Source organism: Bombus pascuorum, chromosome 8 (assembly GCF_905332965.1).
Source record: "Bombus pascuorum chromosome 8, iyBomPasc1.1, whole genome shotgun sequence".
Lineage (NCBI taxonomy): Eukaryota > Metazoa > Arthropoda > Insecta > Hymenoptera > Apidae > Bombus > Bombus pascuorum.
Window position 1 is genome coordinate 2,498,507 of NC_083495.1, and position 15,968 is coordinate 2,514,474.

Here is a 15,968-nt window from a genome sequence, read left to right on the forward strand (position 1 = left end):
TTATATACTAATACGTAATAACGTATAACGTTATATGCTATTACGTAATGACATGAAACTTTATATACTAATACGTACTAACGTATAACGTTATATGCTATTACGTAATAACGTCCAACGTTATATACTATTACGTAATAACGTATAACGTTATATAGTATTACGTAATGACGTATAACGTTATATGCTATTACGGAATAACGTATATCGTTATAAACTATTACGTAATAACGTATAACGTTATAAACTATTACGTAATAACGTATAACGTTATATATCATTACGTAATAACGTATAATGTTATAGACCATTACGTTAAAACGTATAACGTTATATACTATTACGTAATGACGAATAACGTTATATGCTATTACGTAATAACGTATAACACTATATGCTATTACGTAATAACGTATAACGATATATACTATTACGTAATGACGTAAAACGTTATATACTAATACGTACTAACGTATATCGTTATATAGTATTACGTAATAACGAATAACGCTATAAACTATTACGTAATAACGTATAACGTTATATGCTATTAAGTAATAACGTATAACGTTATATACTATTACCTTATAACGTATAACGTTATATACTATTACGTAATGACGAATAACGTTATATGCTATTACGGAATAACGTATATCGTTATAAACTATTACGTAATAACGTATAACGTTATAAACTATTACGTAATAACGTATAACGTTATATATCATTACGTAATAACGTATAATGTTATAGACCTTTACGTTAAAACGTATAACGTTATATACTATTACGTAATGACGAATAACGTTATATGCTATTACGTAATAACGTATAACGCTATATGCTATTACGTAATAACGTATAACGATATATACTATTACGTAATGACGTAAAACGTTATATACTAATACGTACTAACGTATATCGTTATATAGTAATACGTACTAACGTATAACGTTATATAGTATTACGTAATGACGTATAACGTTATATGCTATTACGTAATAACGTATAACGCTATGTACTTTTACGTAATGACGTAAAACGTTATATAGTAATACGTACTAACCTATAACGTTATATACTATTACGTAATGTCGTATAACGTTATATGCTATTACGTAATAACGTACAACGTTATATGCTATTACGTAATAACGTATAACGTTATATACTATTACCTTATAACGTATAACGTTATATACTAATACGTACTAACTTATAACGTTATAAACTATTACGTAATGACGTATAACGTTATATGATATTACGTAATAACGTACAACGTTATGTACTTTTACGTAATGACGTAAAACGTTATATAGTAATACGTACTAACGTATAACGTTATATACTATTGCTTAATGACGTTAAACGTTATATACTAATACGTACTAACGTATATCGTTATATAGTATTACGTAATGACGTATAACGTTATATATCATTACGTAATAACGTATAACGTTATAGACTATTACGTTAAAACGTGTAACGTTATATACTATTACGTAATGACGAATAACGTTATATGCTATTACGTAATAACGTATAACGCTATGTACTTTTACGTAATGACGTAAAACGTTATATAGTAATACGTACTAACGTATAACGTTATATACTATTACGTAATGACGTATAACGTTATATGCTATTACGTAATAACGTATAACGCTATATACTTTTACGTAATGACGTAAAACGTTATATAGTAATACGTACTAATGTATAACGTTATATACTATTACGTAATGACGTATAACGTTATATGCTATTACGTAATAACGTATAACGCTATATACTTTTACGTAATGACGTAAAACGTTATATAGTAATACGTACTAACGTATAACGTTATATACTATTACGTAATGACGTATAACGTCATATACTAGTACGTAATGACGTATAACGTTATGTAGTATTACGTAATGACGTATAACGTTATATGCTATTACGTAATAACGTATAACGTTATATACTATTACGTAATAACGTATAACGTTATATGATATTACGTAATAACGTACAACGTTATATACTGTTACGTAATAACGTATAACGTTATATACTATTACCTTATTTCGTATAACGTTATATACTACTACGTACTAACGTATAACGTTATAAACTATTACGTATTAACGTATAATGTTATATATCATTACGTAATAACGTATGACGTTATAGACTATTACGTTAAAACGTATAACGTTATATACTATTACGTAATGACGAATAACGTTATAAACTATTACGTAATGGCGTATAACGTTATATGCTATTACGTAATAACGTACAACGCTATATACTATTATGAAATGACGTATAACGTTATATACTATTACGTAATGACGTATAACGTTATATGCTATGACGTATTAACGTATAACGCTATATACTATTACGTAATGACGTAAAACGTTATATACTAATACGTACTAACGTATAACGTTATAAACTAATACGTAATAACGTATAACGTTATATGCTATTACGTAATAACGTACAACGTTATATACTATAATGTAATAACGTATAACGTTATATAGTATTACGTAATGACGTATAACGTTATATAGTATTACGTAATTTTTTTTTTTTTTTTTTTTTTTTTTTTTTTTAAAATTCTCAAAGATCTTTTTTATTTTATTTTGGTTATTTTACAATTTGTCCTTGCGGACATTTGGTAAAGTGTTATATCTTGTTGGTGAAGAAAAAAAAATATAAATAAAAAATAATATAGCATGTGGGCGGCTACCCCCAGCGGGGTGCCAGCTTCGTTTTTTCTAAGTTATATCTTTTATGAGGTCTATTGGGTGTTTCCTTTTTAGTCTTCTTGCGATGTTTGTTGTGTTGCACGTTTCAACTGCCAGCTGGTTCGGGTGTGTTTCTATTCTTGTTCTGTATCTTGTTGCGAATCTGGTAATCTCCTCCTTGACCGTTGATATTCCGAGGTCTTTCCTTATGTCCTCGTTTCTAACGTACCACGGGGCGTTTACCATTGTTCTAAGGATTTTGGCTTGGATTGTTTCTATTTTGTTTATATGGCTCATTGCTGCTGTTCCCCATAGTGGAATTCCGTATGTCCAGATTGGCTTTATGATTATTTTATATATTTTCAGTTTGTTTTCTGTGCTTAGTTTGGATTTTCGGCTTGTTAGCCAGTACATTTGTCTCCTTGCTATCTGTATCTTGTCTATTATTGATTTGATGTGCTGTTTCCATGTGAAGTGTGTATCTATGTGAAGTCCAAGGTATTTGACTTGCCTTGTTTGTGTTATTTGCGTGCCGTTCAGGAAGATGTTTGGTGTTATCTGTTTTCTCAATGTGAATGTAATGTGGTTGCATTTGTCAGGGTTAGCTTTGATTTGTTTGTCCTGTAGCCACTTTTCTATTTTTGTGATGTGCTCTTGTAGTATTGTGGCTGCTGTTACAGGGTTAGTGTGCCTGACTAGCACGGCTGTGTCGTCCGCGAATGTCAGTATTTTGCTATTGGTAGTTGTTGGAATGTTGGCCGTGTATAATGTGTATAGTATGGGTCCTAGGACGCTTCCTTGTGGAACACCTGCTTTGATGTCTTTTGCTTCGGAGTGTGCGTCCTTGATTTTTACTGTGAAGGTTCTGTTGCTTATGTATGATTTTATTATTTGGTATATTTTTTCCGGGAATTGTTTCTTGATTGTTTGTATTAGGCTTTCGTGGTTTATTTTGTCGAAAGCTTTCTCTATGTCCATGAATAGGGCTGTACAATATTGTTTGTTTTCTATTGTGTGTATTATTTCGTTGACAAGCCTGTGCATTTGTTCTATGGTGGAGTGTTTATTTCTGAATCCAAATTGATGGTCTGGTATTAGTTTTTCCTTCTCTATTATTGGTTTTAGTCGGGCGTATATTACTTTTTCTAGTATTTTGGAGAGCACGGGGAGTAGTGATATTGGTCTGTAGGATGTTGCTTCATGTGGGTCTTTGCCTGGTTTGGGTAACATTATGATTTGTGCCTGTTTCCATAATGCAGGATAATATTGTATTCTTAGTATTGCATTGAATATTATTGTAATTAACCGTATCGCTTTTGGAGGGAGGTTTTTCAATATTTTGCCATTGATTAGATCGATTCCTGGTGCTTTGTTGTTTTTTGTTTTTTCTATTATGTTTCTTATTTCTTGTGCTGTTGTTTTGGGTATGGTGTATTGCTTGTCGATTGCAGTGCTAGTGGCTATCGCGTCGTCGTCCGTATGGCTATTGTGGTTGCTGTTATTGATGTTGTGTGGTGTAAATGTGTTGCATAGGTGGATGGAAAATTCTTCGGCTTGCTCTTCGTTGCTTCTTGCCCATGTGTTGTCTGCTTTTCTGATTGCTGGGGCTGGTTTTATCGCCTTCTTTATTTTTTTTGTGGCTTTCCATAGTGAGTAGTTGTAGTTCTCGTGTGCAGATAGTGACTCTATGAACTTTGTGAATTCGTTGTTGTTGTGCTCTTTTATTTTGTTTTTTATTTCCTTTGCAAGTTTGTTTAGGTGTTTTTTGTTTTCTTTTGTTCTATGTTTTTGCCATTTTGCTTTCGCTTTTCTTTTATCTCTAATTTTTTCGAGGATGTCTGATGGGATTTGTTTTGTTGGTCTAGTGGTAGTTGCTGGTTTTGTGGTTGCCCGTGCTGCCTCTTGTATAGTTTTTGTAAGTGTTGTTACAGCTTGTTCGATGTGTTGGGGCGTTTTCAGTGGGATGTTGCAGTTGATTTTGCTTTCAATTATTTCTTTGAAGGTTTGCCAATTAGTGGATTTGTTGCATAGCGTCTCTGAGTTGTTGTAGAGTATTGGCTTGTTTCTGTATGTTATTATTATGGGTGTATGGTCGGAGCTAAGCTCGAGGCTGGATGCTATATTTATTTTATTTCCGTTTAATCCCTTTGTGACTGCAAAGTCGAGTAGGTCAGGGATTTTGCTCAGGTCTGTCGGCCAGTATGTCGGTCTTCCTGTGGATAATATATTGAGATTGTTTTTCCTGATGTGTTTTTCTAGGGTTCTGCCTCGAGGTGTAGTGATTCTTGATCCCCATGTTGTGTGCTTTGAGTTGTAGTCTCCTGCTGCGATAAACTTGTCGCCTAGTTGTTGGAAGTATTCTTCCCACATTTGTGCTGTAATTTTGTGTCGCGGTGGTGCATATACTGCTGACAGCTGTAGACGGTTGCTGCTAGTTTGTACGGTAACGGTAGTTGCTTGTATGTGTTCTTTACTAACTTGGCTGTGTAGGTGGTGTTTAATGTCGTTTCTTATTATCACTGCGGTTCCTCCGTGTGCTTTTCCTGAGGGGTGCTTGGTATCGTATATGGTATAGTGCGGTATTTTTGTGTAGCTTTTTGTTGTGAAATGCGTCTCCGATACTAGTAGTATGTCTATGTTGTTGTGGTATAGGAATGCTTTGGTTTCAATGGCCCTTTGTTGTAGACCGTTAGAGTTCCAGGCAGCTATTTTTAGTATGTCCGTTTTTACTTTTTGCTTAGCATGGTTGTTATCAGTTGTATCATAGCTGTGATTTGTAATGATTGCTGCTTGAATGCTTCGTTTAGTTCGCTTATCGTTCTTGTTAACATGTCGGTGCTTTTGATGGATTGTTTTAATAGTTCTTTTATTTCTGTAGCGTCGTTGGTGTTGTTGTTGTGGTTTTGGTTGGCTACGGGTGTTACTTCCTTGGTTGCTTGCGCGTAGCTTCGACTGCCAGTGGTGTTGATATTGTTGTGGTTGTTGTTCATTACGTACTGTACTTTAATTGGTGTCTCAGCTTCTGCCCTGTCTTGTTGTGTGTGGTGGTAGTTATATGTCCTGCTTCTAAGCGGCGGAAACAATTTACGTTGGAGTATTTTTCTGGCTGGGCAGCCTTTGTAGCTGGCTGGGTGGTTTCCGTTGCAGTTGTAGCACTTTACCTCTTTTATTTTTCCCGTATATGGGCAGTAAGTTGTCAGGTGCTTTCCTGCGCATTTGACGCACACCGGGTTTCTGTTGCAGTAATTTTTTGTGTGCCCATATTGTTGGCACCGCATGCACTGAGGTATGTCTTTTTTTTGTCTGGGTGGTTCGACTGTGATTATTGTGTTTAAGATTTGTTTAATGTCATAGATTTCCTTGTTGTTTTTGTTCGGTTCTAGTTCTATTAGGAACAGCGGTAGTGGTTGTTTGGTGTCAAATCTCGTTATGTTGTTTATTGCTCTTACCTGGTGTCCGATTTTGGCTAGTTCGTCGCATATGTTGCTTGTGTTTGTTCTTGGGTGTAGCCCTCTGATAACTGCTTTATAGCTTTTGTCAGTTTTGAGCTGGTAGGTGTGGTACCCGGCGTTTTTTTCTTTTAGCACTTTTACCACTTTTCTGTAGGTCTCTGGGGCGTTGGTTTGCACTTTTACCTGGTCCAGTTTTAATTGTTTTATTGAGTAGTTTTCTTTGCCTGCCGTATTGTTTAGCAGTTCGAGGAGGGGGTCTATTATTTGCGCATCGATGTATATTGGCGGTGGTTTGGGGTTGTGTGTTATTGGTTTTTCAGTTGTTTCAGTTGTTTCTGGTTCCTTCTCTTGTGGTAGTATGCTGAAGGGGTTTTGTAGTGGGATTTCTTGGAGCCACTGCTTACTTACTGTTTCTGCAGCCCTCCTAGTATTTGCGTTTGTTGTAATTTTTCTTCTTTTGCTGGGAGTTACGAGCTTCCAGCTTTCGTCTTGTTGTGTTAGATCGTTGTTGGTGGTGTTTCTCTCGTCACTCATCTGAGTCGTATCCATTTCGGTTTCTGTGCATTCATGGATTTCCATGGTTTTGTATATGGCGTATGTTTCACCGTTGTTTGATATCCTGAGCGGTGGCACTCGTTGCATTGCTTTGTTTTCCCCGCTTTTCGCACTTTCGGGGGCACTTTTTTCCACGTCCGATTTCGACTGAGAGACCTCTCCGGGCACCAGGCACGTCTGCACTCTTCGGCAGTCGAAAGGGAACTGAGTATTACGTAATGACGTATAACTTTATATAATATTACGTAAGGACGTAAAACGTTATATACTAATACGTTCTAACGTATATCGTTATATAGTATTACGTAATGACTTATAACGTTATATACTATTACGTAATAACGTATAACGTTATATACTAATACGTAATGACGTATAACGTTATATGCTATTACGTAATAACGTATAACTTTATATACTATTACCTTATAACGTATAACGTTATATAGTAATACGGACTAACGTATAACGTTATAAAATATTACGTAATAACGTATAACGTTATATGCTATTACGTAATAACGTACAACGTTATAGACTATTACGTAATAACGTATAACGTTATATAGTATTACGTAATGACGTATAACTTTATGTAGTATTACCTTATAACGTATAACGTTATATGCTATTACGTAATAACGTATAACGTTATATACTATTACGTAATGACGTATAACGTTATATGCTATTACGGAATAACGTATAACGTTATATACTATTACGTAATGACGTATAACGTTATATGCTATTACGGAATAACGTATATCGTTATATAGTATTACGTAATAACATATAACGTTATATACTATTACGTACTAACGTATATCGTTATATAGTGTTACTTTATGACGTATAACGTTATATGCTATTACGTAATAACGTATAACGTTATATACTATTACGTAATGACGTATAACGTTATATACTATTACGTAATGACGTATAACGTTATGTACTATTACCTTATAACGTATAACGTTATATGCTATTACGTAATAACGTATAACGATATATACTATTACGTAATGAGGTAAAACGTTATATACTAATACGTACTAACGTATATCGATATATAGTATTACGTAATAACGTATAACGCTATAAACTATTACGTAATAACGTATAACGTTATATACTAATACGTAATGACGTATAGCATTATATACAATTACGTAATAACGTATAACGTTATATACTATTACGTAATCACGTATAACTTTATGTAGTATTACCTTATAACGTATAACGTTATATGCTATTACGTAATAACGTATAACGTTATATACTACTACGTAATGACGTATAACGTTATATGCTATTACGGAATAACGTATATCGTTATAAACTATTACGTAATAACGTATATAGTCATAAACTATTACGTACTAACGTATAACGTTATATACTATTGCTTAATGACGTTAAACGTTATATACTAATAGGTACTAACGTATATCGTTATATAGTATTACGTAATGACGTATAACGTTATATATCATTACGTAATAACGTATAACGTTATAGACTATTACGTTAAAACGTATAACGTTATATACTATTACGTAATGACGAATAACGTTATATGCTATTACGTAATAACGTATAACGCTATGTACTTTTACGTAATGACGTAAAACGTTATATAGTAATACGTACTAACGTATAACGTTATATACTATTACGTAATGACGTATAACGTTATATGCTATTACGTAATAACGTATAACGCTATATACTTTTACGTAATGACGTAAAACGTTATATAGTAATACGTACTAATGTATAACGTTATATACTATTACGTAATGACGTATAACGTTATATGCTATTACGTAATAACGTATAACGCTATATACTTTTACGTAATGACGTAAAACGTTATATAGTAATATGTACTAACGTATAACGTTATATGCTATTACGGAATAACGTATATCGTTATAAACTATTACGTAATAACGTATAACGTTATAAACTATTACGTAATAACGTATAACGTTATATAGTATTACGTAATGACGTATAACTTTATATGCTATTACGTAATAACGTACAACGTTATATACTATTACGTAATAACGTATAACGTTATATACTATTACGTACAAACGTATATCGTTATAAACTATTACGTAATAACGTATAACGTTATATACTATTACCTTATTTCGTATAACGTTATATACTACTACGTACTAACGTATAACGTTATAAACTATTACGTAATAACGTATAATGTTATATATCATTACGTAATAACGTATGACGTTATAGACTATTACGTTAAAACGTATAACGTTATATACTATTACGTAATGACGAATAACGTTATAAACTATTACGTAATGGCGTATAACGTTATATGCTATTACGTAATAACGTACAACGCTATATACTATTATGAAATGACGTATAACGTTATATACTATTACGTAATGACGTATAACGTTATATGCTATGACGTATTAACGTATAACGCTATATACTATTACGTAATGACGTAAAACGTTATATACTAATACGTACTAACGTATAACGTTATAAACTAATACGTAATAACGTATAACGTTATATGCTATTACGTAATAACGTACAACGTTATATACTATAATGTAATAACGTATAACGTTATATAGTATTACGTAATGACGTATAACGTTATATAGTATTACGTAATGACGTATAACTTTATATAATATTACGTAAGGACGTAAAACGTTATATACTAATACGTTCTAACGTATATCGTTATATAGTATTACGTAATGACTTATAACGTTATAAACTATTACGTAATAACGTATAACGTTATATACTAATACGTAATGACGTATAACGTTATATGCTATTACGGAATAACGTATATCGTTATATAGTATTACGTAATAACATATAACGTTATATACTATTACGTACTAACGTATATCGTTATATAGTGTTACTTTATGACGTATAACGTTAAATGCTATTACGTAATAACGTATAACGTTATATACTATTACGTAATGACGTATAACGTTATATACTATTACGTAATGACGTATAACGTTATGTACTATTACCTTATAACGTATAACGTTATATGCTATTACGTAATAACGTATAACGATATATACTATTACGTAATGACGTAAAACGTTATATACTAATACGTACTAACGTATATCGTTATATAGTATTACGTAATAACGTATAACGCTATAAACTATTACGTAATAACGTATAACGTTATATACTAATACGTAATGACGTATAGCATTATATACAATTACGTAATAACGTATAACGTTATATACTATTACGTAATCACGTATAACTTTATGTAGTATTACCTTATAACGTATAACGTTATATGCTATTACGTAATAACGTATAACGTTATATACTACTACGTATTGACGTATAACGTTATATGCTATTACGGAATAACGTATATCGTTATAAACTATTACGTAATAACGTATATAGTCATAAACTATTACGTACTAACGTATAACGTTATATACTATTGCTTAATGACGTTAAACGTTATATACTAATAGGTACTAACGTATATCGTTATATAGTATTACGTAATGACGTATAACGTTATATATCATTACGTAATAACGTATAACGTTATAGACTATTACGTTAAAACGTATAACGTTATATACTATTACGTAATGACGAATAACGTTATATGCTATTACGTAATAACGTATAACGCTATGTACTTTTACGTAATGACGTAAAACGTTATATAGTAATACGTACTAACGTATAACGTTATATACTATTACGTAATGACGTATAACGTTATATGCTATTACGTAATAACGTATAACGCTATATACTTTTACGTAATGACGTAAAACGTTATATAGTAATACGTACTAATGTATAACGTTATATACTATTACGTAATGACGTATAACGTTATATGCTATTACGTAATAACGTATAACGCTATATACTTTTACGTAATGACGTAAAACGTTATATAGTAATATGTACTAACGTATAACGTTATATGCTATTACGTAATAACGTATAACGTTATATACTATTACGTAATAACGTATAACGTTATAAACTATTACGTAATAGTATATAACGTTATACGTTATTACGTAATGACGAATAACGTTATATGCTATTACGTAATAACGTATAACGTTATATGCTATTACGTAATAACGTATAACGATATATACTATTACGTAATGACGTAAAACGTTATATACTAATACGTACTAACGTATATCGTTATATAGTATTACGTAATAACGTATAACGCTATAAACTATTACGTAATAACGTATAACGTTATATAATAATACGTAATGACGTATAGCATTATATACAATTACGTAATAACGTATAACGCTATAAACTATTACGTAATAACGTATAACGTTATATACTAATACGTAATGACGTATAGCATTATATACAATTACGTAATAACGTATAACGTTATATACTATTACGTAATCACGTATAACTTTATGTAGTATTACCTTATAACGTATAACGTTATATGCTATTACGTAATAACGTATAACGTTATATACTATTACGTAATGACGTATAACGTTATATGCTATTACGGAATAACGTATATCGTTATAAACTATTACGTAATAACGTATAACGTTATAAACTATTACGTAATAACGTATAACGTTATATAGTATTACGTAATGACGTATAACTTTATATGCTATTACGTAATAACGTACAACGTTATATACTATTACGTAATAACGTATAACGTTATATACTATTACGTACGAACGTATATCGTCATAAACTATTACGTACTAACGTATAACGTTATATACTATTGCTTAATGACGTTAAACGTTATATACTAATACGTACTAACGTATATCGTTATATAGTATTACGTAATGACGTATAACGTTATATATCATTACGTAATAACGTATAACGTTATAGACTATTACGTTAAAACGTATAACGTTATATACTATTACGTAATGACGAATAACGTTATATGCTATTACGTAATAACGTATAACGCTATGTACTTTTACGTAATGACGTAAAACGTTATATAGTAATACGTACTAACGTATAACGTTATATACTATTACGTAATGACGTATAACGTTATATGCTATTACGTAATAACGTATAACGCTATATACTTTTACGTAATGACGTAAAACGTTATATAGTAATACGTACTAATGTATAACGTTATATACTATTACGTAATGACGTATAACGTTATATGCTATTACGTAATAACGTATAACGCTATATACTTTTACGTAATGACGTAAAACGTTATATAGTAATATGTACTAACGTATAACGTTATATGCTATTACGTAATAACGTATAACGTTATAAACTATTACGTAATAACGTATAACGTTATAAACTATTACGTAATAGTATATAACGTTATACGTTATTACGTAATGACGTATAACGTTATATGCTATTACGTAATAACGTATAACGCTATATGCTATTACGTAATAACGTATAACGATATATACTATTACGTAATGACGTAAAACGTTATATACTAATACGTACTAACGTATATCGTTATATAGTATTACGTAATAACGTATAACGCTATAAACTATTACGTAATAACGTATAACGTTATATAATAATACGTAATGACGTATAGCATTATATACAATTACGTAATAACGTATAACGCTATAAACTATTACGTAATAACGTATAACGTTATATACTAATACGTAATGACGTATAGCATTATATACAATTACGTAATAACGTATAACGTTATATACTATTACGTAATCACGTATAACTTTATGTAGTATTACCTTATAACGTATAACGTTATATGCTATTACGTAATAACGTATAACGTTATATACTATTACGTAATGACGTATAACGTTATATGCTATTACGGAATAACGTATATCGTTATAAACTATTACGTAATAACGTATAACGTTATAAACTATTACGTAATAACGTATAACGTTATATAGTATTACGTAATGACGTATAACTTTATATGCTATTACGTAATAACGTACAACGTTATATACTATTACGTAATAACGTATAACGTTATATACTATTACGTACGAACGTATATCGTCATAAACTATTACGTACTAACGTATAACGTTATATACTATTGCTTAATGACGTTAAACGTTATATACTAATACGTACTAACGTATATCGTTATATAGTATTACGTAATGACGTATAACGTTATATATCATTACGTAATAACGTATAACGTTATAGACTATTACGTTAAAACGTATAACGTTATATACTATTACGTAATGACGAATAACGTTATATGCTATTACGTAATAACGTATAACGCTATGTACTTTTACGTAATGACGTAAAACGTTATATAGTAATACGTACTAACGTATAACGTTATATACTATTACGTAATGACGTATAACGTTATATGCTATTACGTAATAACGTATAACGCTATATACAGGGTGCGCCGTTAGAATCCGGACAAAAGAAGTTTTGTGCAGAAAGTTGTTTATTTAAGTCAATACACAAAAACACATGAAAATGTTGTTATATCTCATTTAAAGGGTCCTTGCTGAGAACTTTTATTCTATGTAACCACCCTCTGCCTCTATGACCTGCTCTATTCTTGCTCTAAAGCGCGAGCACGCTGACTTCAACTGGTCGCGTTTAATTGTCGCGAATTCTGACTCGATAGCAGCTCGTAGGGAGTTGACGTTGGGGTGCCTGCATTTATTAGTTTGTCTCTCGATAACGCCCCACACGTAATAGTCCAATGGGTTTAGGTCGGGACTGTTAGGAGGCCAGAAATCTTTCGACCAAAACATGTCCACATTGTCAGAGAGCCAATTTTGAACAAGATGACTTGTGTGAGCAGGTGCGCCATCTTGTTGAAATAAATACGGCCTTCCAGAAGCCGTAATTTCCATCCACGGCTTTATTACTGTCTTCAGGACCTCCAAATAAACCTCCTTTGTGATTCTTTCGCCTTTTTGGAAGAAGTGCGGAGGCATGACGTCGCCCTCACTTGAGACAACGCTCAAAACGTGAACACTTGCTGGAAATTTGGTTTTGCCCACAACAGGAACATCTTCGAGATTGTGGGCCAGCCAACGGTCGTTCCTCCGATTCACTTTGGCATCCACCCGGCGCGAAGACTTTCTACAATCGCCGCTCTTCTATCGTATTCCGGGTTTTGCTTAACGAGTTCTGTCATTTTGAGGTTATAGAAGACTTATTGACATATTTAACTAACTTCAGAGTCAATCAGCACAAACATCTGAATTCTAATATGGTGGGAACTACAAATTGAATTCTGTCCGAATTCTAACGGCGCACCCTGTACTTTTACGTAATGACGTAAAACGTTATATAGTAATACGTACTAATGTATAACGTTATATACTATTACGTAATGACGTATAACGTTATATGCTATTACGTAATAACGTATAACGCTATATACTTTTACGTAATCACGTAAAACGTTATATAGTAATACGTACTAACGTATAACGTTATATACTATTACGTAATGACGTATAACGTCATATACTAGTACGTAATGACGTATAACGTTATGTAGTATTACGTAATGACGTATAACGTTATATGCTATTACGTAATAACGTACAACGTTATATACTATTACGTAATGACGTATAACGTTATATGCTATTACGTAATAACGTATAACGTTATATACTATTACCTTATAACGTATAACGTTATATACTAATACGTACTAACGTATAACGTTATAAACTATTACGTAATAACGTATAACGTTATATGATATTACGTAATGACGTACAACGTTATGTACTTTTACGTAATGACGTAAAACGTTATATAGTAATACGTACTAACGTATAACGTTATATACTATTGCTTAATGACGTTAAACGTTATATACTAATACGTACTAACGAATATCGTTATATAGTATTACGTAATGACGTATAACGTTATATATCATTACGTAATAACGTATAACGTTATAGACTATTACGTTAAAACGTATAACGTTATATACTATTACGTAATGACGAATAACGTTATATGCTATTACGTAATAACGTATAACGCTATATACTTTTACGTAATGACGTAAAACGTTATATAGTAATACGCACTTACGTATAACGTTATATACTATTACGTAATGACGTATAACGTCATATACTAGTACGTAATGACGTATAACGTTATGTAGTATTACGCAATGACGTATAACATTATATGCTATTACGTAATAACGTATAACGTTATATACTATTACGTAATGACGTATAACGTCATATACTAGTACGTAATGACGTATAACGTTATGTAGTATTACGTAATGACGTATAACGTTATATGCTATTACGTAATAACGTATAACGTTATATACTATTACGTAATAACGTACAACGTTATATACTATTACGTAATGACGTATAACGTTATATACTATTACGTAATAACGTATAACGTTATATACTATTACCTTATTTCGTATAACGTTATATACTACTACGTACTAACGTATAACGTTATAAACTATTACGTAATAACGTATAATGTTATATATCATTACGTAATAACGTATGACGTTATAGACTATTACGGTAAAACGTATAACGTTATATACCTTTACGTAATGACGAATAACGTTATAAACTATTACGTAATGGCGTATAACGTTATATGCTATTACGTAATAACGTACAACGCTATATACTATTATGAAATGACTTATAACGTTATATACTATTACGTAATGACGTATAACGTTATATGCTATTACGTATTAACGTATAACGCTATATACTATTACGTAATGACGTAAAACGTTATATACTAATACGTACTAACGTATAACGTTATAAACTATTACGTAATAACGTATAACGTTATATGCTATTACGTAATAACGTACAACGTTATATACTATAACGTAATAACGTATAACGTTATATAGTATTACGTAATGACGTATAACGTTATATAGTATTACGTAATGACGTATAACTTTATATACTATTACGTAAGGACGTAAATCGTTATATACTAATACGTTCTAACGTATATCGTTATATAGTATTACGTAATGACGTATAACGTTATATACTATTACGTAATAACGTATAACGTTATATACTAATACGTAATAACGTATAACGTTATATACTAA